Raw genomic sequence first — 24,544 nt, 5'->3', positions numbered from 1 at the left:
CAATGCCCCACACATCTCTTATGGCACTCACTACTGCACACCAAATGCTGCTTAATGTGAACACCTGTAACTTTCTGCCTGAGGGCTTTTTTTCTGGTGGCAAGAACATTCTTGATCCACATACCAGGAAAGCCAGAATGCTGGGGAGTTAAGGCCCCCAGAAGCAACCCTCAACCAATGGTGAAAGAAGAGTTGGTAGATAAATATCCTAGCTTCTTCACTCATTAGGCTGGACAGCTCTGGGTTGTGAGTTCTGCAATAGATCCCAGAGTCCCAAGAGAGTGGAGTTTTTGAAAAAAACAGTGATATTCCCCTTGAAAAAAAACACACCCTATACTGGCTCCCTTCCCTTCCCTGTCTTCATTCCCCTAAGCAGCGCTTCCAGAGATCATCTCCTACATCAATTATTAACGTTTGAATTCTTGTCTCTGAATCTGCTTCAGGGAACACTGAAAACAAGATTAGTGGTAATTGATGGCTAGTGTGTCAAACCATCTGCACTGTGTAAAATGAAAGGAGCCAGACTCAAAAGGCTTTATACTGTATGATTCCATTCATATGATAAATTATATGATACAACTATAAGGATGGAGAATAGATTGGTGGTTTCCAGGGGTTAAGGGGAGGAGAGATGGTTGACTACAAAAGAGTACCATGAGAGCGTTTTTTTAGGGTGATGGAACTGTTTCTGTAGCATGACTGTGGACGTGGTTAAATGATCTATGCATTTTTCAAAACTCATAGAATGATATATAATGAATAAATTTCACAGAGGCACAAATAGCCTTAAAGACACATGGAATTCTTGCCCATTCAAGACATGCCCATTCTTGACATTTACAGAAGATGATCTAGAAGTCCAGGAAGGGAAAGAGACTTTCCCAGCACAGCCACTTCAAGCCAAAGCCAGGACTGGATACCAACTCTCAACAGTATTAGGCTAGAAATCTTTCCAACAATAAGTGGGGTCTCTGTCATTTAGCCAATTTACCTCAGAAGTCTGTACCTCAAAGAAAAACTGGTTATAAAGTGCTATGGTGTCAATCTTAGTAATGACATCTTGGTAACGACAATCCTTAACATCTCTGTTTCTTGCATCTCTCTGCTCCAATCCTCCTAGGTTCATACTATATCGGCCTCACAGGGATTCCCCACAGTGTTGGATCTCCTTCTTCCTGTATTCTGTGTCATTCTCTATGGTGTAGTCTCGTTTTGGTAAAGCACATACTTCAGTTACTTCCAACTAATGAAAGCATGAGATTGTGCATATCTGAAAGTCTTTATTCTACTTAGTTCTTGATTGATAGTTTCACTGGGTATAGAATTCTACATTGGAAACAAATTTCCTTTAGAATTATAAAGATATTACTTTAGTATTCTACCTGCCAGTGTTTCTGGAACAGTTTCAGTGAAGAGAAGTCTGAAGCCATTCTGATTCTTGAGACTTGGTATATGACTCGTTTTTTCTTTATTCAAGCTTGTGTAATTTTCTTTGTCCTCAGGGTTCTGAAGTTTCATAAGTATGTGTGTTGGTTGGGCCTATTTTATATGTTGATCTAGGCACGTGATGGGCCCTTTCAACCTGGAAATTTGTTTTTTTCAGTTTGAGAGATTTTTCTTGATTTATCTCATTATTAATTTCCTCTCCTCTCCTTCTAGAATACATGTTATTCAGATTTTAAGCTTTCTGGACTATTCCTTCTGCATTCCTCTTTTCTTTCCTATTTTTCATTGTTTTGTCTTTTGGATCTATTTCTGGGAGATAACCCAGACTTTATTTCCTAAACCCTCTATCGAGTTTCATTTCTGCCATCAGGGTCGTTTGTTTGTTTTTAAAAGCTTATTTTTGTTTCCTGTCTTCTAAAATAGCATCTTATTCTTGTTTCGTGGATGTAATATCTCTTATCCTTGAGAATAAGTCTTGGTTTCTTCCAAGTTGTTTTTTTCTATTTCTTTTAGTTGTTAGTTTGCTTGCTTATTTTTATTTGTTTTTATTATTATTTGTTTCTTCTCTTGCATGTTAGCAGTTTTCCTCAGATATCTAGTAATCTGTAGCAGATGTTATTGGTGGCCTACCCATACCCTCAGCTGCTGCGAGTGTTGGTTATTAATGGATCAGAGTTGCCCCTTTCTCTAGAGAACTGACCTCAGACAGGAGCTTCCTTGTTTGGGAGATTATGACCTCCTCCCTGGCAGCCCACAATCAATGATTGATTAATGTGTGGGCACAAAACAGCCCTCTTGCTTCAAGGCGAAATCAATCCTGTCATGCAATTCACACTCCAGGGCTCCCTGTAGGATCAGACTGAGGCTAGACTCCAGCTGAGACCACATCCTTGCTCAGCTCCTTCCGGAGGAGGTGAGATATGAGGAGTAGAGAAGGTGTCTGCTGAGAGCTCACCCTCAATAAATCGTGTGCACCTGAATCTTCATTTAAGCCTCTTTTCTAGGGAATCTAAGGTGATCTTTTGCTGTCTGCTTTTGATTAAGAGCAAAGCCCTGAAAAACTTATTGAAAGTGTGGGAGTCAGACATGTCAACTCAGAGATTCACTGTAGGGAGACATGGGTTGTCATTTATTGAAAATTCTAATGTCAGTATCTTTAGTTCTTTCCTTTTGGACTGGTCAGAATTCCAGAGACAAGGGATGGAGTGTGGCTGCCAGGGATTTGATAAGTGAGCAGAAAAGAAAGCTGAGGATCTGTCTGCAGTGAGTAAATATTCGTTTAATGGCCCTGCTCTTCACCTGAAACCTTTTGTTCTCAGCTGTTCCTGATGTACCCAATCCAGAAACCTTGTTTTACCCTCTCTGGAGACTACTTTCCAGCGCTCTGCCTGTTGGGAGAGGGGCTCTGCAGCATGGAGAGTGGTAGAAGAGAACTAGGATTTTAACTGTTTCCCAATCACCTTTCACCCGATTCTTCTGATATTGGCTTCCTCAGTTCCAGAGGTATCTAGGACTGCCAACTCCTTTATTTGTTTGCTTGGTTTTGGTTGTTTTTGTTCTGTTTTGTTTTAGGATTTTGCCATGAAAATAGGGCTGTTCTTTGCTTTTCCTGGGCTTAGCTTTTTGGGGGGAGGGGGGTGCTGCTAAGTCAGTTACCACTCATCCATCTGTTTTCCAGCTTACAAAATTGTTTTTGCCAGTCTCCCTTTCTATTTTCTCTGTCCTCTGAGTTTGCATCTTTTTATTTATTTATTTTTATTTTTTAAATGTAAAAAAGAGAGAGAGAAAGAGAGACACACAGAGCTTGAACAGAGGAAGGGCAGAGAGAGGGAGATAAAGAATTAGAAGCAGGCTTTGGTCTCTGAGCAGTCAGCACAGAGCCCAACGTGGGGCTCGGACCCACGAGCTGCAAGATCATGACCTGAGCTGAAGTTGGATGCTTAACCGCCTGAGCCACCCAGGTGCCCCAGGTTGTGTCTTTTTAAAAAATCCATTGAGGGGGCACTTGGGTGGCTCAGATGGTTAAGCATTCCAACTTCAGCTCAGGTTATGATCTCACAGTTCATGAGTTATGATCATGTGGGTTGGAAGGGCAGAAAGCCAAGATAAACTAGGGAAAGCTGCTTAGAGGAGGTGCTACAGTAGCAGGAGAAGCAAAACATAGGTTCATTTTTCTAGGGAGAGAGTTCATCCCTTCTAGCTCTGCTTCTATGACTCTGTGATGCCAGCAGTCCTTCCAGAAAGACTGCCTGTCTCTCTTTCCTGTCCCTTGATTTGGGATGAGGTGATGATGGCAGAGAGCTATTTGGGTAGATCAGATAGTTTCAAATGGGGGAAGAACCACTACAGTTCCTTTTTCCTAGAACAGTTTGTGGGCAAAGATATCACCCCACTTCACTTCCTCTTTCAAGATCAGACCTACAAACAAAGAGAAAAGGTAGTGACACAGTTGGGTGGGAAAACTGAAGAGGGGTGGGAATTGTGGTGATGGTGGTATTCTAATGTGATGGTAGTGGTAGAGGCAGGAGGAGCTGAGCTAGGTAGCATGCCTTGCTGCACAGTCATAATTTGAATGTTCCATGGTGGTCATCTATAAGCAAAAGGGAGATGGATGTCAGTAGGTAAATACTCCAGCCTCATCAACATTTGGAAGGACAGTGTTGAGACTGTTCCACAAGGTTTCTCTGAGTTGCCAGCAGAATGGAGCCCAAGTCACCCAGAGCAGTAACTGGCTCATCAACACACCTTTGTATTGGCTTTTCTCCCTTCCCTATTCTGCTTTCCCATTTTCCCCCTTCTGTTTCCTGAGATTACCTCCTAAGTAAATTACCTGAATTCCAGTCCTTGTCGTGGGTCTATATGGGGGGAGAACCCACACTAAGACAGGTGTACTCCAATCCAGTAACTAGTCTGAGCAGGCTGCACCAGCCCTGAGGAATTGTGCCTCCACTTTCTCCATCTACAGCTGGTCTCAGCTAGCTCCCACATGGAATCCTGAGCACATTTATGTTTTGAGGGCTCTGAGTTCTATTTGGGTTATTGGGCCTGTGGGTGCCAGAAAGGCAGAATGGATTGCTGGTGGCTAAGGAAACAGAATCCCTGACTCCTGTTTCTGAGGGTGGACGTGGCCTTACCCAAAGCTACCATGCACATGGAAGCCTACACTTCCTCCCCCACTTGCACTGTTTTCGTTGTATACATACATCCTTCGTCAAGAAGCAATTCAGGACGCTATGTGCAGGGTCAGACCCCACCTAGAGGTCCACATGGGCTATCAGGAGGGTTCTTGTAGGAGGAAGCCCAGCAGGAGACTTTGGAATTCTCGAATGAAGGGACTCAGGGAACACAGGAGTATGCCTCAAGCTCTCACAGAAATGGTGGGGACTCCTCTGCTGACCTAGTCCAAAGGGTCAAAGCATTGAATGCTCAACCCTTGGAAGGGTTATTCAGAGCTCTAGATAATTAAGCAGCCAAATCATTGGCCAATATAAGGAATGTGTTTCTGGAATAGTGCCCACCACTCAAGAGATGGATAGGCCTCACCAGGAGGAGAGGATGGGTAGAGGGGCTGGGCTGAGAACCCACATGATCTCTTCGATTTCTAGCTTCTCTTTGAAAGACTGATTTTCCCTTTATTGATCACACATTCAACAAACTTGTATTGAGCACCAGATCCAAGATGACTGGTAGCCCTTGCTCCCACAACAGTTATCATTCAGAAAGTTACTGTTCCAAAATTGGTTACTAACATTTGACTTAAAATTAGATGCCATTTATTTTCCAGAAGATAGAGGAGTCTTGAAGGACTTTTGACCATGTGGGTAAGGGCAATTTCCTGAGTAATGGGTTGGGTGGGGGTGAGGAAAATGCTTTAAAAGAAGTATAAGGTAGGAAGAGGACTGGGGGGAGGGGGAAGAGAACATAGAAGGAGGGACATCCTCTGAAGCCCTAAACACCCCTCCATCAAGGAACAAGGGACCATGTTAGCTGAGAAAGCTACTTCAAGTCCTGGATGCCTGCTGTTTTGGGGTATGCACCTAAACTGCCCAGGCCTCTCTTAATGTACCCACAATCACCCCCACATGCATTTTGTCTAGGTGGGGGTGGCTGGGTATAGTGAGAGGGAAGTACAACCTTCTGTATCAGTAGGCAGATAGGATCATGGATCAGCTTGTGAATCTCCAGCTGGAGACACAAGGAGATCAAAAAAATCTGACTTCTCCAAGAGAAACAAGGAACAATCTATTATACTCTCTCTCTCCTGAGTTTCACAAGGACAAAGGACATGAAGCTAACGCCACTCCACCCTCAACCCTATAGCCTTCTTGGACTGGAGAATTTCTAACCAAGCTTTTTAAACAAACAAATAAGACAGGTTTTCAAACACATATCAGTGGCAGCAGGGAAAGGAAGCCACAAGAAGGGAGGAGAAAGAAAAGAGAGCTTAGCTCTTCTCACACCTGTGGAACCTTCCTGGCCTACCAGGGAACATCACCTGCCCCAACAACCATTGTTGGTGATTGTTTGCCAATCACCTGCTAGGTCTTGAGAAGACATTGTTCCCATCATTAAAGGGTTCACATTCTGGTTGGGGAGGAAAATACTAGCAAATGAGTATGAATCCTAAGTGTGCCTGGGGCTGGGATGGACTTGGGTACAGGACCCAGAAAGTTTCCAAAAGAAAGTCTGTCAACAAGGTAGGGATAGGAAGACTTCATTAAAAAGTAACTATGGGGCACCTGGGTGGCTCAGTCAGTTGAGCATCCAACTCTTGATTTCGGCTCAATCATGATCTCACGGTTCGTGAGTTCGAGCCCCATGTTGGGCTCTGTGCTGACAGCACTGAGTCTGCTTGGGATTCTTTCTCTCTCCCTCTTTCTGTCCCTCCCCCGCTCATGCATGCGCTCACTCTCTCTCTCTCACTCTCAAAATAAACTTAAAAATACATATTTTAAAAAGCAACTATTAAGCGTTCCTAGATAAGCTTGCTTTCCTAGCAGAGAACAGCAAGAATACAGGCACTGAGGGTGCTGCTCTGGAAATGCCTGGAAAATAAGGATCAAAGTACTAAGTGGGATACTTTAGAAAAAGAGCAATATGGACAGATTTGCATATAATGAGAATTGATTTACATGGGAATCAATAGGCCAGGAGAGAGATGAGGAGGCCCAGTTTAATCAGTGACAGGTATCAGGGCACCTGGGTGGCTCAGTTGGTTGAGCGACGGACTTCAACTCAGGTCCTGATCTCACAGTTCATGGGTTCGAGCCCCGCATCGGGCTCTGTGCTGACAGCTCAGAGTCTGGAGCCTGCTTCAGATTCTGTGTCTCCCTCTCTCTGCCCCTCCCCAGCTCGCACTCTATCTCTGTATCTCTCTCTCAAAGATAAGTAAACAGTAAAAATATAAAAATTTAAATTTAAAAAGTGACAGGTATCAGCAAACCACAGTTGAGAAGGCCATCCTGGTAACAGCTTTCATTGAGATCTAGAAGGGAAGGTAGAAGGAAAAGCCCCCTGAGGTTCTTTCAGGGCAGGGAGGGATAAGTGTTGACAGGCAGCTTTAGAGGAAGAATGGGTCTCCCACATCCTTCCTTTTTCTACACTCTATGCAGCACATGCCTCCAACCATCTCTCACCTTGGAGGCCTGTAACTACTGAGTAACTTCTTGAGATGTTCACTGATGTTTTTGTCTTTACTTCCCCCTTGCCGGAGGCTTATGGTTTGCCAAAGCAGAAGGAACTTGTCTACAGGCACTTTCCACGATGACTTTTTGCTTCCCAAAATTAAGCCACTGAGTTATTTATGGCTTAATTGAGGAAAACCTGGAAGGTAAGAGAAGGAAGGAGAGCCTCAGAAGGGGACAGGGGGACTGAGCTGTACCCTCACACTCAGCTGCGGAACCTCAGAGGGGAAGGGTGTGAGGCCTCCCGCAGGCTCCCAGCATCGACAAAGATTTCTGTGGCCCAGGAGTGGCAAAGCTAAAGGGCTAAGAACAGAAGGGTGTCTCCACAAAATATACTGCCTACGAAAGATGAGAGGCCTGCACAGATCCGTGGAGCTGCAAAACTTGAGGCTTTGATATTACAGAAAAGGCTGAGCCCACTCCAAAACCAAGGTCAATTTCTTGACTGCCCTGTGGAATGACAGCTGGGGGCTGAGAGGACCCCAAACAAACAATGTAATGCACTCTTTCTTGCACACAGTTCACTCTGTTCATATTCTGGGTCTCATCTCCCACTGTGGTTCCAGCATTCAGCTGACAGGACCTGCTGCAAGAGAAACGGGGGGTGGGGGCGGTGTGCGCTGTCTTTCCATCAAACTAATGGGCATTCCTGTGCCCCCGGAGACTGGCAGACTGGATGGTAGGCAGGAGGTAGCGTTCCAAGCCCTCTCTTGAAAAAAAATGTTTATAGAACATGCAAAAATACTAAACAGATGAGAGAGTAGATAGATCTGTCCGCGACAAATCGGCCCGTGGAGTATCCGCCCCCACCCTCCAGTGGGCGGGGCGGGACCAGGCCAGGCCACCAACCGTTGCGCGTGCGCACTGCAGACTCTGAAGCCACAGCGCCCTCAGTGAGGTGGGCGGGAGCTGCCCGGGCATCCGGGTCCCTCACCCCGCCCCCGCTGCATGAATGAGAGGCGCGGTGCCCGCCCCTCCCCCGCCGGGCCCGCCCCTCGTCGGGGGCCGCCGAGCGCAGTCTACCGCCGCCACCTCAGCCGCGCTCTGTCCCGACGGACGCTCGCCGCCAGCAGTCTGCCGCCCGTCGCCCGCCTCCCGGCGCTGACCGTTCCGCACACCCGCCGCCGCAGCCGGCGCACCCGAGTAAGTGAGGGAGCGAGGGCGGAGCGCCGGGGGCCGTCGCCCCCGGGCCGGGGCTTAGGGGACCGGGCGGCTCCGGGTTCGGGATGCTGAGGAGACCGCGGGCCCGCGCCAGCCTCCCCCGTTCACTCTCCGGGCGTTTCGACGAGGAGGGGTGGCACAGCGGCCCAGGCCGGGAGGGACGCGGAGGGGGTCCCCCGGGGCCGGGGGTGCGTCCCGCACAAAGGGCGGCGCGAGGCTGTCCGTCACCCGGAGGTCACAGAGGGAAGGTTCGCGGCTCCCCGCACGCCCCGCTAGCCCTTGCCCGGCGTCGGTCCCCGGGCTTGGGTGGCGGCTTGGATAAGCGGGGAGGCGAGGACGAGGATGGTGAGGACGGCTGTCTCTGCTCTGGCGATGGGAACGCGCTTTAGGGGGCGCGGCGTGGCAGTGTTTTCCTGGTCCCCACCTGCCCCTCCCCTTTCTTTGTGGCGTTGGTCTCGTGCCCGTTTGTCACTGTGCGTATGGCTGTGGGCTGGGGTGAGACCTCTTGCCTCAGCTTACCCATTAATTAAAGTCAGGTGGTGGCCCCCTGTCTGTGGGTGGGGGCGTGTGTGCTTCCATAGGCCGGAGACCCTCCTTTGTTTCTGGAGACCTAATTGTGTGTGTGTGTGTGTGTGTGTGTGTGTGTGTGTGTGTGTCCCTCCTCCGTGTCCCCTATGAAATGAGAGAATCAAAGATCATTAAAAAGGGTCTGAAGAAAAAGAGACACTACTTTATCAGACCTCCACCCAATTCTGCCTCTGGTGTTCTTTAAACAATATTGTATGTTTCTTACTGCAAAACCAGCGTGTTTTAATTGAAAGTGAATGTTTTTATATGTTGGTTGGAAATTAATATTCTCCTCTCTATACCTACAACACTTTGCTTTTTGGGTTTAGTTAATGGAAATATGCTCATATATGTGTGTATGGGAATACTCCAGGACGTATAGGACACCGCCTTTGGGGTTTCGTTCATTGGTGGTGTCAAGGTACTCACTCCTATACACGTCCACAGAAATACTTCGGTATATCTAGGACACTGTTTTCTCAGCTCCTCAGTACAAGCAGATTTTGTTTCTCCCTGCCTCCCTGTGTTAAGAAGATGGTCTCTTCACCTCCTTGCTGCCCTTTTTTTTTTTTTTTTTTTTTTTCCTAAATGCTTTGGCAAAGGGTTTTATTGCATATTCTCCTGGCATGCGCCCTTGCTTTGATCTGAATTTTCCTGTGTTCTGTTGTCTGGTTGTGTGGCCCAGCTCAATGGCTCCTCTTACAGGACTAGGGGAAAACAGAACACCTTTTATCCTTGTCCTCATCCCCAGAGAGAGAGGGAAGCTCTGCGGTTCCCACAGACTTGGGTTCCGTGGGCCGGACCGCCTCACTTTGTTGTCTTGGTGGAGTTAGGAAGAGTTACAGTTGATGCAGACCGATGAAAAGGAGGCATTAAGAGTACCAGTTATTCCTTGCTGTTTCGGTTGGACCTTTTTCTCTTTTTAAACCAGATCTTGTAAGTTTTAGAAGATTGTTGGTTGCATTTTCAGTTTCTTTTTTACTCTTACAATTTTGCAGAGTGATAGGAAATTAGCTACACTTGTTGATAAGAAACATATTTCCAAAATATATTTTTATGATGATCTTTTGATTGAACATAGTGGTGGTAAAAAAAAAAAAATAAGAGGATCTTATTGGGTGATGTGAATAATTGAATTGGTTCAGTTTTAAGATTCTCTTTAAGCTTATTTTTTAATCACGTGTATTTTAATTCCTGGTGTTTTTCAGTGCAAAATGAAATCCAAACTTAAGCAGTCTTCCATAGCATGTGTTTGTTTATGAATATTTCCTCTATTAAAAACATTTGCTTTTAATTTGAAGGGGAAATTTTCCATTGGTTGGATAAGGATATTTTATTCTTGGTAAAAGTCTATGTTAGCATAGTCAAATTCTTTTTTTGTAGAAGTTAAAGTTAGTAAAGGTTGGCTTTTCAGTTTGGAGAAGTTTTGATTTTATGGTAGAATTTAAATAAAATTTCAATGTCATTGAACATAAAAGAAGTTAACTTACAAATAAAGGCTTCATTAATTTCATAAACTAGTGTCACTAATATTGAAGCAAACCCGATAATTTATAACTGCCGGCATGAAATTTTTTTTTTAGGAATTCCCTTAAAACAAACCACAAGGGGAAGACTTAGATAAACAGAGTAGTATAACCGGAATTATCACTGAAATAGGCTTGCATAGTACCGCAGTATTGTGGAACTTTAATTTTGCAAGAGTGACTTAGCTATTATTTGTATCAAGAAAGGAACTGAAAAACATCTTGGCCATTTTATTCAGCCATGTTGTTAATCAAAGTCTTTACCGACCCATAGATTAGCATTTGTGTAGTATGATGTTTGAAGGAAAATTCTAAAGTAATGTCTTTGTCATGAAAATAGATTAAATTATGTTAAATGTTGTTTTACTAGTAAATGTATTCTTTGTTAGCAATACTAATATTGTTATGTCAGTGATGGTAATAGCATGTATGGTGATACTTTTTTACTCCAAACTGGGATATGTTGTCCCCCCAACAATGTCTGATAACAGAAAGTAGAATTTTGTTTTCTGTTGAGCATTTTCTATCAATAATTGTTTTGTTTCAAATGGTAGCTCATTTAAAAATCAGTAATAAAGTTATGTTATTATAATGTATTAGTTCAAACTATATGAAATTGCCATTTTTTAGATTAGGGAGTAGTGAAAAACCAGCAATTTCAGAATGTTGAACCACCTTCAACTCTCAACACTTCCTTCGGATATTTACCTTTATATTTGATTTTTAATGTTTAAACTTCTTGATTATCTGTCATTGGACATTATCTGCGGAGTTCTATTTTGGAAGTTGAGGACTTGGTTGTCCTACATAACCATCCTTCCATCCCCCCACTCCTACCTATACTTCCCAGTCAAGTCAGTATTCAGTATTTATATGACTGACAGTGTACCTGTTATTCACAGATGAGCCCTGTAGGGTACTAACAATTACATTTGCTGTCTTGTATGACTTTGTTTCTCTAAATTAAATAATTGCCTCTTTTGTTTGTTTTTCATTTGCTTAGTTTTCTTTGTCCCAGTCACTGACTCATTCTCAAATTCTGACAAAACTAATAATCTTTCAGTATTTCCAGGTAATCTGTTGTATTTCTTTTTCCTAGCTGTCACCTAGGACTTCCGTTTGTCATCACTTTGGGAATTCCTTTTGCCCTCCTACTGTGTTGGATCCTTTATTTCCTGGATCCTATCTCTTCCTTATTCTTTAGCACCTTCCTGAGAAAGGGGACATACAAACTGAATTTCTTCCTGAATTCAGAAGATGCGTATCTGGAAATGTCTTCATTTTACCCTCACACTTGAATAGTGGTTTAGCTGAATATTGAATTCTACATCAAAAATTAGCCACCCTCTTCTGAAGGCATTGTTCTGTTGGCTTCTGGTATTTCTGTTAAGAAGTCCAACCCAAGTCTAATCCCCATTCTCTTTTTTCTCCCACTTTGGAAGATTTTAGGATGTTTCTGTTTTAGGATCTCAGTTAACACAGAGGAAGTTTCTTCAAGCCATGAAATGGAATCACCTCTGGAATCTACAATAAGACTATCCAGTTCATTTTTTTAAATCCACCTTAGGAAGTGACAGAACCATTCATGACCAAAAAGAAACAATCTTTAACCTTCATAATTAAATATGTCATGACTAAATACAACAAATATATTACTTACAAGAATTTCTATTCTGAGAAGATGGAGACAAATGGAGCTACGTAGATAGACAACAGTTTAATTGGACATTGTCAGTGACTCTGATATATAGCTCATGGATACATATTTTTTATTTTATTTTTTAGCCTTGAATTGTTTTCTTTTTACAGTTGCCTTATCCCTCATCTAGCTTTTCCTTGAGTACACATTAAGTAGTTGAATATTAGAGAACTTCAGATTCATGACCAGAAAACTGAAGTATGCTCTCAGCCCAGGAAGGCTATCAGATTCCTAATGTTTTTGCCTGTAACCATTTAATCATTTCTTCCCACTCTTTAACTCATGAGCAGCCCACCCTTCCTCATGCAGATAAGCAGGCTTCATATTTCATTGAGGTTTAGAAGTTATAAGACAGATACCACTCAGCTTCCCTTCACTGAATCTAGAAATCCACCTTCTTTAGGGCCCATGTTTTCTTCCTATCAGAGGCTAACTTCCCTCCCTTCTGTATTCCCCCTCATACCTACTCAAGGACTTCACTTCTGAATATATGCCTGTCTTTTGCATCATCAGCAACTCTCCACGGCCACTATCCATGTCAGCATGCACACATGCTCTGACATTGCCCATCTTTAAAAATAATTTTAAAATTACAACAGAATTAAAAACTTCCCTCTGACCTCCCATCCATCCTCTTCATTTACCGTCATGGTTAAATGTCTCAAAAGAGAACTGTACATTTCCTCCCTACCTCTTTGTAAAATGTGTCACTCTCTGAAATTCTGTTGTTAACTGGTGTGTGTGTGTGTGTGTGTGTGTGTGTGTGTGTGTGTGTCTTACCCCCTTGGAACATCAGGTCCAAGAAGGCAATGACTTCCATCTGCCCTGTTTACCACCATGTCCCTTAGAATAGCAACTGGCACAAGTACCTACTCAATGTATGGGCAAAAAAGGGTAAAACTGACATTTTTAACCTGGTAGACTAGCTTTTGCTTTTATTTTTTTTTTATTTTTTTTAAATTTTTTTTTTCAACGTTTTTTATTTATTTTTGGGACAGAGAGAGACAGAGCATGAACGGGGGAGGGGCAGAGAGAGAGGGAGACACAGAATCGGAAACAGGCTCCAGGCTCCGAGCCATCAGCCCAGAGCCTGATGCGGGGCTCGAGCTCACGGACCGCGAGATCGTGACCTGGCTGAGGTCGGACGCTTAACCGACTGCGCCACCCAGGCGCCCCTAGCTTTTGCTTTTAAAAAAATTTTTTCTGACAAAAAAATCAGTGTTTATTTTTTTAATTACCACCTTATGCTACACTTAGAGTTGAAAACATTACAAAGACTATATTAATTGAATTTTTCTCTATATTACATTTCATTCTTTCATAAGTATAACTTAATACTGTCATTTTTTGCACCCAGATGCTTGGAGTTGAATTCCAGCTCTTTCAGTTTGGCCATGTGATCTTGGACAGGTTTCCTGATGACTGTGTTTCCTCACCTGCAAGACGGAAATAATAATAGTACCCACCTCATATGTTTGTTGTGTGGGTCAAATGAAATAATATGTAAAATGCTAAAGTCAGTACTTGGCATGGGGGTAAACACAGTGAAAATTACAATTGCAGTTATTTGTATAGCCTTCTTCAGTTTCTAATATTTGATCTAATATTTTTGTTCAGAGTACTTACATCACATAAGGTATATTGGCTATAAATGTGACTCACCTGTTTTTGTCCTTTTTCTGATTGCTTGCATCTCTATTCCTCATATTACCCCATGTGATAGATTAGTAAAATGATCTACAATTGATAGGTGAACACCCTATAGCAAGTTCTGCACTTCCCAACAGTTGGTCACTTAATAAATCATTTTGAACACTTGATAAAATATTTTTTTTATTTCAAGCCAAATCCTGTTCTTTGGCTTGCCTGGAAGTGAGGCCCTTTCTTCATGTTATTCCACATTAAGTTTTCTAATATTTCTAGAAATGGAACTTTTAAAACACCCAATACATCATTAATAGATATTTTTTCAGAAGTAGCTGTAAGACACTGTTGTTTTCACTTAACTTGGTGGCTGGGAAGATAAGTATATGTAGCAATACAAAGTCCACTTTTAGGGACTTTGAAGGATACAGACAGGCTCTGTAGAAGTTCAGAGTAGAGTGAGTCAGGTCCTGCAAGCCTTAAGGGATTTTTACAACTTTTCTGCATGTTAAATTGTCTGTTTAGCCTATTTCCTTATTATTTGACTTGATCTTTACTTTGAAAGTTTACCTGATAATCATGGGAATAGTTTAGATTTTAAGGTAGATAATGTACAAGCTAAAATTGAAAGCAACTTTTAACTTGAGAAATTATTTCTTGAAGTAATTGATTTAGCAGTTATTCTACCTCTTTCTTTTCTTATCTAGGTAGGCAGTGGGGATTCCTCCAATTATCTGAGCATTTCGGAGAGCAGAGTGTAGTGCTTGGTAAATTTAGGGTTCAAAAAGAATGCCAGATGGTTTGAAAGGAATTGTGAGCACTCCAACTAGTGCCGTCCATTGAAAGCCAGCTGGCTGAGTTTCCCCTGCTCTGGAGGTAGGAACCAGACACTTTGTTCCATGCCAGCTGGCCCAGGAGTAGCTGGCCAGCGGCCTTACTTTTGGTTGGTCATTCCTGGGAAAACCAGCCTGGGCCTTCCATCTGCCCTAAGGACGGTCTGACACCAGAGAGTTGCTCTCTGCCTCCATGGTACTCCAGAGAGTTGGAGCAAGCCTGTGTGGCAAGGAAAGAAAGCCACTTTTTAGATGCCATTACAAGTGAATCTCACATTAAATTGTGAATTTGCTCTGAAAAAGTGTAATGCAACTTGAATTTTTATGCATTTAGTGCTATTAGGTGTATTAGAGTTGCTTACTACTAAAGTAACCATAATGAATGTTTTTACATTGTAAATAACTTCCAGTTTACCTACCTACTTTCCAAGTTCCTTTTTTTATTGTCTTTTTTTTTAAGTTTATTTATTTTGTGAGAGCATGCACCCAGGAAGGGCAGAGAGAGGGAGAGGGAGAGAGAGAGAGAGGGAGAGAGAATCCCAAGTGGGTTCTGCACTGACAGCCCCCGCTGAGGGGCTCGAACTCACGAACCTGATTAAGAGTCAGACACTTAACTGACTGAACCACGCAGGCACCCCATTTATTGACTTTTCTTAAAGTGAGGTTTTCCTGTTCTTAATCTTCTAAAGTTTTGGTCATTCAGATTAGTAAATTTTCACCTTGTCAAAGAACTTGCTCCTATATAAACCATAGGTTTCTGTAGAAGGTTAATTATGTGTGTTGCCTGAAAATCTGTGTCTCATTTTGTCTGTTATTTATGTTTTCACAACTAGGCAGGTGTTTATATCAGATACAGTTCTTCCATTAGCAAACTTAATGTCAGAATAATTTGGGTGTTCCCTTCGGCAGCGCATATACTAAAATTGGAATGTCAGAATAATTTGAGAACAAAAGAAGTACAAATATGGCATTACAAGTATGAGCATTCAGTTCATTTGATGACAGTGTTTATTGAATTCTAAAAATTAATAATTTTGCCACAGTCTATCAGTACGCTTTATGTTACCTTTAAAATTTTTTTTTTTTTTAATTTGGAGATTGAATGGTGCTGCGTCATCTATATTTGTTAAGTTCATCTAGGCAAACCAAAAAGTTATGAACTATTTGTATCTCTTTATTATTTTCTCCCAACTCTGAGCATGAAAAATTATGCTCAATGATATAAACTTCAAATAGAATGTAGGTGTCCTATCCAAATAGGCTCTTCATCTTGAACTGAAAGAAAAAGTTTGGCAGATAATGAAACACCAAAGTATGAGCTAATGTAGTTTATAGGAAGTGGGTGGGAAGGAAAATCAGAGGTGTAGGCTTTCATTCTTTTCCTTTAGCAGGAAAGAAATTGCAAAACTTCTTTGGAAATATGCTGGAAAGTCTCATGCTTGGCTATAATTAAAGTTTTTACTTAAAGTTATTAATTGTCCTTGAAAACAGTCCAGGATGAACTATTATGGCAGTAAGAGTGATTTTTTTTTAATCATAGAACAGTAGATTAATAGCCAGGGGCAATATTATACCCAGAAAATCATCCTTCACATTAGCTAACCTTTACTAAATACCTTTTTTGTCAGTAGCTTTACATGTATTGCTTATTTTCTCCTCACAGCAACCCTCAAAGGATTTTTCATAGATGATAAGAGGTCTAAGAAGTAACCTGTTCAGGTTCACAAGGTCAGAAGCCAAGTTTAGAACCCAGGTTTTCGTCCTCCAACCCACCACATGTCACAGTTGATAATGTCAACTTTCACAAGAATACAGCTCTTTCCTATTCAGATGCTATCCTGCACTGGTACTTTGAGAAGATTGTTGATAAAGGGAATTCAGAGACTGTTGCAGAAAATAGCAAGCAAATAAGGAGAGATTTGAAGAGCCTGTACATTTTTTTAAAATCTCTTCTGATGCTCTTGAAGTAATTAACCATTGCAGAACTACACAGTAAACAAAAAATGAAGCAAATAAAAATAACTAGAAAGGACTATATAGTTTCCTAGTGTTGTCATAACAAATTATGACAAAGTGGATGGCTTCCAGGTTTCTCCAGTTCTGGAGATCAGAAGTCTGAAATCAAAATGTCAGCAAGGCTGCCTGCCACACTCCTTCCAAAGACTCTAGGAAAGAAACCTTCCTTGCTTTTTCCAGCTTTTGGTGGTTCCACCCATTCCTTGATTTGTGATTACATAATTCTAATCTCTGCTTCTCTCTTCATATGGCCTTCTCTTCTTTCTATTCTAAAGACGTGGTCCTTGGACTTGGGGCCACCCGGACAATCCAAAATGATCTTATCTCCAGATTCTTAATTATATCTGCAAAGACCCTTTTTGCATATTTTTGCAAATATGGTCATATTCCTCAGGTAAAGATGTGGACATATCTTTTGGGAGGCCACCATTCAACCTGTTGTAGGGGTAAGAACTTCTTTAGTGATAATTTTCATTTTTCACTGCTGTGTTACTCAGAATCCCAGATTAGATAAGTATTTGATAAACCATGATACAAAATGGGGAAAAGTCTTGAAAGTATAGGATAGAAGACAAGTTCAGAGGGAGGTTTAGGGAATCGGAAGGTTTCATGGAGGTTGTATTGCTTATGACAGACCATGAAGAATAAATGGTCGAGATAGCCTGAAATGTGCAGATGGTGGAAATATCCAGAACAAAGATAGGGAGGCATATTCAGGGAACCATAACTAATGCATTTGACTAAAGTGTGGTACTTAGAGAAATAGTGGTGAATGGGGTTGAAAAGTCTGAGCCAATTCATGGGAGGCCTTTAGTGTTGAGTTGATGAATTTGTACTTTGTTTAGAGTTGCATATCCATGAGAACACTGTATTACAAAGGTTTCTAACAGGAGCCTTCAGAGCTATGATAAAATCTTTGGAAAAAAATCTACATTTTTTTCTATAAAAAGATTTTCAGAGGGATTCATAACCCTAAAAAAAATGTTAAGGACCACTGCTCCATTAGAAATGAAATGTTTTATGCTTTGAAGATGTTTCTGGAAGATTATTGATTTTTCTGTTTGGTTTACTTTGAACTACTTGGAAGATAAGAAAATGGAGCTCCAAGGAGCCTTAATCAGCACTCTGTGTGGAATACATTATGAACATTGCATACTAAAAAGTTAAAATACTATTTCAGGAGGGATGTGAAGTAGGTCCAGGGTTCTTAGAAAAGCGATCAAATGATTACATAAAAAGAAAAAAATTCATAGCATTCAGTTCAAAATGCAGCTGTGATTTCTGTTTTCTGTGTCTCAATTTTTGTTATTTCAGTTCACTACCACCACCCATTTAGAACTCCAGAATTATATAAAAGCATGACACAATTCTGAGGAGAGAAAGCCAACAGCTGTGTTCTTAAAAGTTGTGTTTTTTTAATGTAGTCTGTGAAACTGCTTGTTCTCTGCTGTGGATTTTCAGTGGAATAACCTACTTCAGGAATAAAATGATATATTCCGTAGCTGTTTGAATGTCTTTGTCTATTTGGGCTGCTATAACAAAATACCCTAGCCTGGGTGTCTTATAAATAACAGAAATTTCTCACAGTCCTGAAGGCTGGAAAGTCCAAGATCAAGGCGCCTACAGATTTGGTGTCTAGTGAGAACCCACTTCCTAGTGCATAGATTGTACATTTTGCTTTTTTGCTGTGTCATCATGTGGTGGATAAGGGCAAGGGAGCTATCTGGGCTGGGCCTCTTATAAGGGCACTAATCCCAGGGTGTCTGGGTGGCTCAGTGTACAACTCAGATCTTGATCTCACAGTTTGTGAGTTTGAGCCCCACATGGGCTTCAGATCCTCTATCCCCTTCTCCCTGTGCTCCTCCTCTGCCTGCACACGAACACGCTCTCTTGAGAGAGAGAGAGAGGCAGAGTGTGAGTGGGGGAGGGGCAGAGAGAGGGAGACACAGAATCTGAAGCAGGCTCCAGGCTCTGAGCTGTCAGCACAGCTGACATGATGTGGGGCTTAAACCCACAAACCAGGAGATCATGACCTGAGCTGAAGTTGGACGCTTAACCTACTGAGCCACCCAGGCACCCCAATAAATAAACATTAAAAAAAAATAAGGGCACTAATGCCATTCATGAGGGCTTCACCCTCATAATGTAATCACCTTCAGATACCAGTCGCATTGTGGATTAGGTTTCAATATATGAATTGAGGGTTGGGGGATACAAACATTCAGTCTGTAGCACTGACCATATGGTACAGAGAGAAAATTGATGTTTCTCCTTATAACTCGATTTCTAAATAATCAACTGCCATTGATTTTTTTTTATTGATCCGTTTATTTTCTACCCAAGATTAATATGACTTAAAAGATTTACCTGTACTGTTTTTTCTTTTTTTTTTTTTTCAGTGTATGAAGTTTATTGTCAAATTGGTTTCCATACAACACCCACCTGTACTGTTTTTCATACTTCTCTGGTAGTGAGGTTCTTCTTTTTCATTTTTTTATTATAAAAAAATTGTAAGTATATTCAAAAGTAGATAGTACAACATACCTCCATATGCCCATCACAAGATGTTCAGCTGTTACCAGCGTTTTGCCACATTTGTTTCATTTATCCTTTTTTCTTTCACCTTCTTTTGCTGAGGTATTTTTTTTAATTTTTAATATTTAATTTTTTTATTTTAGAAGAGAGAATGTGAGCAAGGGAGAGGGGCAGAGGGGGAGAGAGAGAGAGAGAGAGAGAGAGAGAGAGAGAATGAGAATCTTAAGCAGACTCCATGCTCAGCACAGAGCCCAGTGCGGGCTCAGTCCCAAAACCCTGGGATCATGACCTGAGCCAAAATCAAGAGTCAGACATTCAACCAACTGAGCCACCCAGGCGCCCCTGTTTGCTGAAGTATTTTAAAGCAAATCTCCAGCATTTCAGTGTATGTACCCTGACATATTTCTAAATGTATTTCTAAAAAAAAGTAGACATTGTCTTATAGACCCCAAATGCCATTCTCACACCTAATAAAATTAACATTTACTTCTTGGTGTCATCTAATAGATAGACCCTATTCAGGTTTGCCTGATTATCTCAAGAATATGTTTTTTAGAGATGTCTTGTTCATACCAGGATTCAAAGTCCCTGGACCACTTTTGGTCATTTTGTCTCTCGTGTCTAATTTGATCTAGGGCACATCCTCTTCCCACCCTCTCTCCCCACCTTTTTTGGTATGTCATGGACTAGTTAGTTGCAGGAACCAGGTCATTTGTCCTGTGGAATATCTCACATTTGGGATTTGTCTGTTGGCTTCTTCATGGTGTGAGTTTATTAATCTATTCCTAGTATTTCCTACAAATGGAAGTTAGCTCTAGAGGCTTGACTAAAATCAGACTTCAGTGCTTTGGCAAGAATGCTTAGGAGGTGCTTAATATTATACCACATCCAGAGGCCTGCTGTTGTGCCTGGCTACCCTGCTTGTAGTAATGATAAAAGACTCCACTGATGGTCATGTCAGTGTCATATTTCATCCATTGCAGCAGAATGGTGATTTTCTTATTCTGTTATCTGATCCACATTTAGTAACAGGAATTCTGTAAAGAAGACTATCTCATCAAGTAGGGCTATTTAGGGTTACCCTGAAATATGCTTTGTATAAGAGGCTGTCAAGTATATTTTTTAATATTTTTTTAATGTTTATTTTTGAGACAGAGAGACAGAGCATGACCCAGGGGAGGGGTAGAGAGTGAGAGGGAGACACAGAATCCAAAGCAGGCTCCAGGCTCTGTTAGCCCAGAGCTCGATGCGGGACTCAACCCACGAGCTGTGAGATCATGACCTGAGCTGAAGTCGGACGCTTAACCGGCTGAACCACCCAGACGCCCCTGTCAAGTATTTTTATAATAATTGTGTTCTTGATAAAAGATAATGAGTTTGAATCAGAATAAAAAGAATTGAGTTAATCTTTTGTTTTAATGAGTGTCACAGTGAAATTCTGAGTACTATAGCAAAATGTGAACGATTGCTTTTCTTTTACAATTGAGAATGTGGACTCCAGTTGCTCTGAAAGTCCAAGGTGTATATATGAAAGCCTGTTATAGACTAGAATCAAGCAGTGAAGAGGAAAGAGTACTAGATTAGGATTAAAAAATCAGGGGATTTCCAGAGTCAATTTGGCCCAGCCCCTGAATATCTATCCATTCATTCTTCCCGGGCTGAGCATTTTGTGTGTGTGTCCTTAAAATATTGTCAGTGTTTTTGTGAAATTGTGTGTAAAGAAATCAGAGTTGTATGTTGTAGAACTAATGTTTGAATATCTTTATTTTTTTTTTTTAATTTTTTTTTTTCAACGTTTTTTATTTATTTTTGGGACAGAGAGAGACAGAGCATGAACAGGGGAGGGGCAGAGAGAGAGGGAGACACAGAATCGGAAACAGGCTCCAGGCTCCGAGCCATCAGCCCAGAGCCTGACGCGGGGCTCGAACTCACAGACCGCGAGATCGTGACCTGGCTGAAGTCGGACGCTTAACCGACTGCGCCACCCAGGCGCCCCTGTTTGAATATCTTTAAAGACAGGGAGAATTCTTTATTGGATATCATTCTTTTTATTTAAATTGTACTTTATGTGTCTCTTGATCACCATTTCTCCTAATACTTCTTGTTTAACTTCATGTCTTCATATTCTTATCCAGTAAAACTACTAAATAAAGTCATGCTGAAAAAAAAGCCTTACTTATTTGTCATGCTTCATTTACCTTAATCCAGATTGTTTTTATTCATCTTTTGAATTTGTGTGTTGTGGGGAAAGTAACCTTGATACCAAATGAAAATTAAAGAGGCCAGTGTTCTTAGCTTAGTGACCATCTCTAGAGAGTCTGTAATGTTACTTGAGAAAGCCGTTAAAAGTTTGTGCTAATATGATTTTTCATAGGCATACCCTTGCCTACTATTATTTTTAAATAATAATACCGTGTGTCTTTTCTGAAAGATAAAGAATGCTGTTATAAAGGGATCTTTCAAGAGACCATCAATAAGATCTATACTTATTTTTAGTCATTTGAGCTAAGTATAAAAACTAACTATTCCTCATCAGGACTCTGAAATGGTTTTAGTATTGAAAATTATATTTTCCTAGGTTTCAGCACCAAAAAAAACCCAACAAGAAACAAAAACAAACAAAAACCCATTACCTTTTCCTACTTTAGAATTAACACAGATGCTTGTGGAACACCTACTCTCTTTAAGTCATTGCACTTACTGAGTAGTAGAGTTGATTTCACTATTAGGATGAAGATTGTTGTTGTTGTTGTTGTTGTTGTTGTTGTTGTTGTTTTTAAGAGCCCTCTAGGAAATTGTATTTCAGCTGTTGCCTCCTCACCTTCATTTAATGCAGCAGGAAGCCCCTGGGCCTGGGCCCCAAGATGCAGCCTTTGTCTTGTTTCCTTGTTTGTTAAGTGCTGTATGGGCTAGAAAGTGGTGGAGTACTGGAATTGTGGGGTTGAAACTCTCCTCTTTGGAGGCCACAAAGCTTGTGTATTCTCACACAAGGGTGGCTTTTGTCTTCTTAGGAATATCTCAATTATTTCATCCAGTATGCTGCTTGGATTTACTGTCTTGCCTTTATTCATATCAATAAATTCTTATTGAGTATCTTTTTTTTTTAATGTTTATTTATTTTTGAGAGAAAGACAGACAGACCTTGAGCAGGGGAGGGACAGAGGGAGGGGGAGACACAGAGTCTCCAAAGCAGTCTCCAGGCTCTGAGCTGTCAGCACAGAGCCTAATGCGGGGCCTGAATCCACGAACTGGAAGATCATGACCTGAGCCAAGTTGGACACTTAACTGACTGAGCCACCCAGGCACCCCCTTACTGAGTATCTTTTAAGAGCCAGGTATTGTTCAGTCTGAATTTATAGAAATCTCACATGTTGTGGTAAATAACTGTTATTAAATAGCTCCAGTACGTTTAATGAAGTTAAGGTATAGTTCAATTCTGAATTTATTAGATCTGAGGTTGTAGTTCTAATATTCTTTTTCTGACATTTTAAATATAATCTGACTTAAAAGTTCCTATAAAGCAAATGAAAACTGGCTCCTCATAAGGAATTTCAATACTTTCTGCAGGCTAAGATAAATAAGAACAAATGTAGTGAAATCAGTGGAACTCACATTTAGATTTTATTCAGACTAACTTTCCAACTCTTATAAACCTAGCATACATTTTTGCAGTTAATTACAAGTTTAATTTCCTAAAGGCAAAAAAAGGCATGTGGTATTTAAGTTCTGGCCCTACTATTTGTTAACTGTGTGCTTCAATGAAGGTAATTCTAATGGAATGTTTCAGAGTTTTTGAATTTATAATTGAGTTACTTCAGAGATATTGTGAGTATGGTCTATCTCATTTAATAAAGTGCTCTCCTAATGATTTTTGCTGTTAGGCAATTTGATGGAACATGGAAAGAGTTGAACACAAAATGGAACACAAGAACAAACAATCCTCGCTACATGTCAGTGATCTCCTTTTCATAAGGATGAGACCGTGATGCTGCCATTTTCACCTGGCTACTGAGCTGTGGCTGGTTCCATTCCAATAGCAGTCAGATGATATTAAAAAAAATTGTTACCACTTAACTGCTCTGCATACTTTCTTAACTTTTTAGGAGATTCTGGATACATCATTTCTAATGTTTGTCTTAAGTCTGTTCTCTTCCCTCTCCCCTTTTTTTTAAACAGCTTTTCCGAGACATAATTTATAGCCCATACATTGAAAGTGTACAATGCAGTGAGTGGTTCTTGGTATATTCAGAGTTAGGCATCCATCACCACAGTCACTTTTAGAATATTCTCATTGTTAATATTAACAATATTCTCATTGTTATTGGATTATCTCAAAAAGAAATCCGTATCCTAGCCATCACTCTTCCATCCTGCCCCTTCTGCTCGCCCGTTCTCCACCCTAAGCAATCACTAATCTACTGTTTGTATCTCTATAGATTTTACCTATTCTGGGCTTTCATATAAAAAGAATCAGACAATATGTGGTCCTTTGTGATTGGCTTCTTTTACCTAGCATGATATTTTCAAGGTCTATCTATGTTCTCTTTTATAACAAAAAGAGATACTAAGATTCCTAGAGCTGGGAGCGCCTGGGTGGCTCAGTCAGTTAGTATCTAGCTTCAGCTCAGGTCATGATCTCACAGTTTGTGAGTTCAAGCTCTGCATCGGGTTCTGTGCTGTCAGTGCAGAGCCCACTTCAGATCCTCTGTCCCCTCTCTCTGCCCATCCCTCCAGTCACAAAAATGAGTAAACATGTTTAAAAAGATTCATAGAGGTACACTAACCTATCCTGTAGGGAGAAGAGATGAAATGATTTTCTTTTAAGTAAAGTTGACTGGTATCTCAGGACTGGTTGTCAATCACAGATGATGAGAAAAGTTCTACAAATAGTTACTGTAACTGCCAACCCAAGAATGGTGTTCTAACATAGACTGTGGAAAAGATTCATTCATGTCTCAGCATTCTTTTTAGCTTCATTTGTGTATGTGAATAATGTCATAATTATAGGTACATCATTCAATATGGATAATAAGATATAACTCTGTGGGACTGTTGTAACAAACTGTTGCACACTCTCATTTTTATTTGCTATTTTCCTTTTGTAACTAATTTTCCTGTTGAATATTCTGCATACCTCAGACATTATCATATAATGTCTGTGTTTACGTGCTACCTGTTACGTGCTAATGTCTGTGGTTACATACTGCATTTTTTATTTTTATGTGAGCTTGGTGAGCTAAAGCCTAGATATTTTATTTGGGGATAACCAATGAGATGGATAGATAGATAGATAGATAGATAGATATTAGTATAAATGTTGGAGATAGGATACACAGAAATACAATCTTCAGAGCATCTTCCCCCTCAAATTTGTGGATGTAGTTAAAAAAAAGAACAAAAAACAAAGGCCAGCCTTTTGACTTTGAAAAACCT

The 24,544-nt window shown here is 41.0% G+C and overlaps 1 protein-coding gene across 2 annotated transcripts in view; it reads left to right on the top strand.

Annotated features, from left to right (window-relative positions):
* The first annotated feature begins 8,191 nt into the window (after positions 1–8,191).
* RNF24 (ring finger protein 24) overlaps positions 8,192–24,544 on the top strand; it is a 73,688-nt gene continuing 57,335 nt past the window's right edge. For both annotated transcript variants that reach the window (XM_042931536.1, XM_042931535.1), the window contains exon 1: positions 8,192–8,273. The gene's annotated coding sequence lies outside the window, so the exon portion shown is untranslated. The remainder of the gene's footprint in view (positions 8,274–24,544) is intronic.

The sequence above is a fragment of the Panthera leo genome, chromosome A3, assembly GCF_018350215.1.
Source record: "Panthera leo isolate Ple1 chromosome A3, P.leo_Ple1_pat1.1, whole genome shotgun sequence".
Lineage (NCBI taxonomy): Eukaryota > Metazoa > Chordata > Mammalia > Carnivora > Felidae > Panthera > Panthera leo.
Note: the sequence above shows the minus strand (reverse complement) of the source record. Positions and strands in the feature narration are given on the sequence as shown.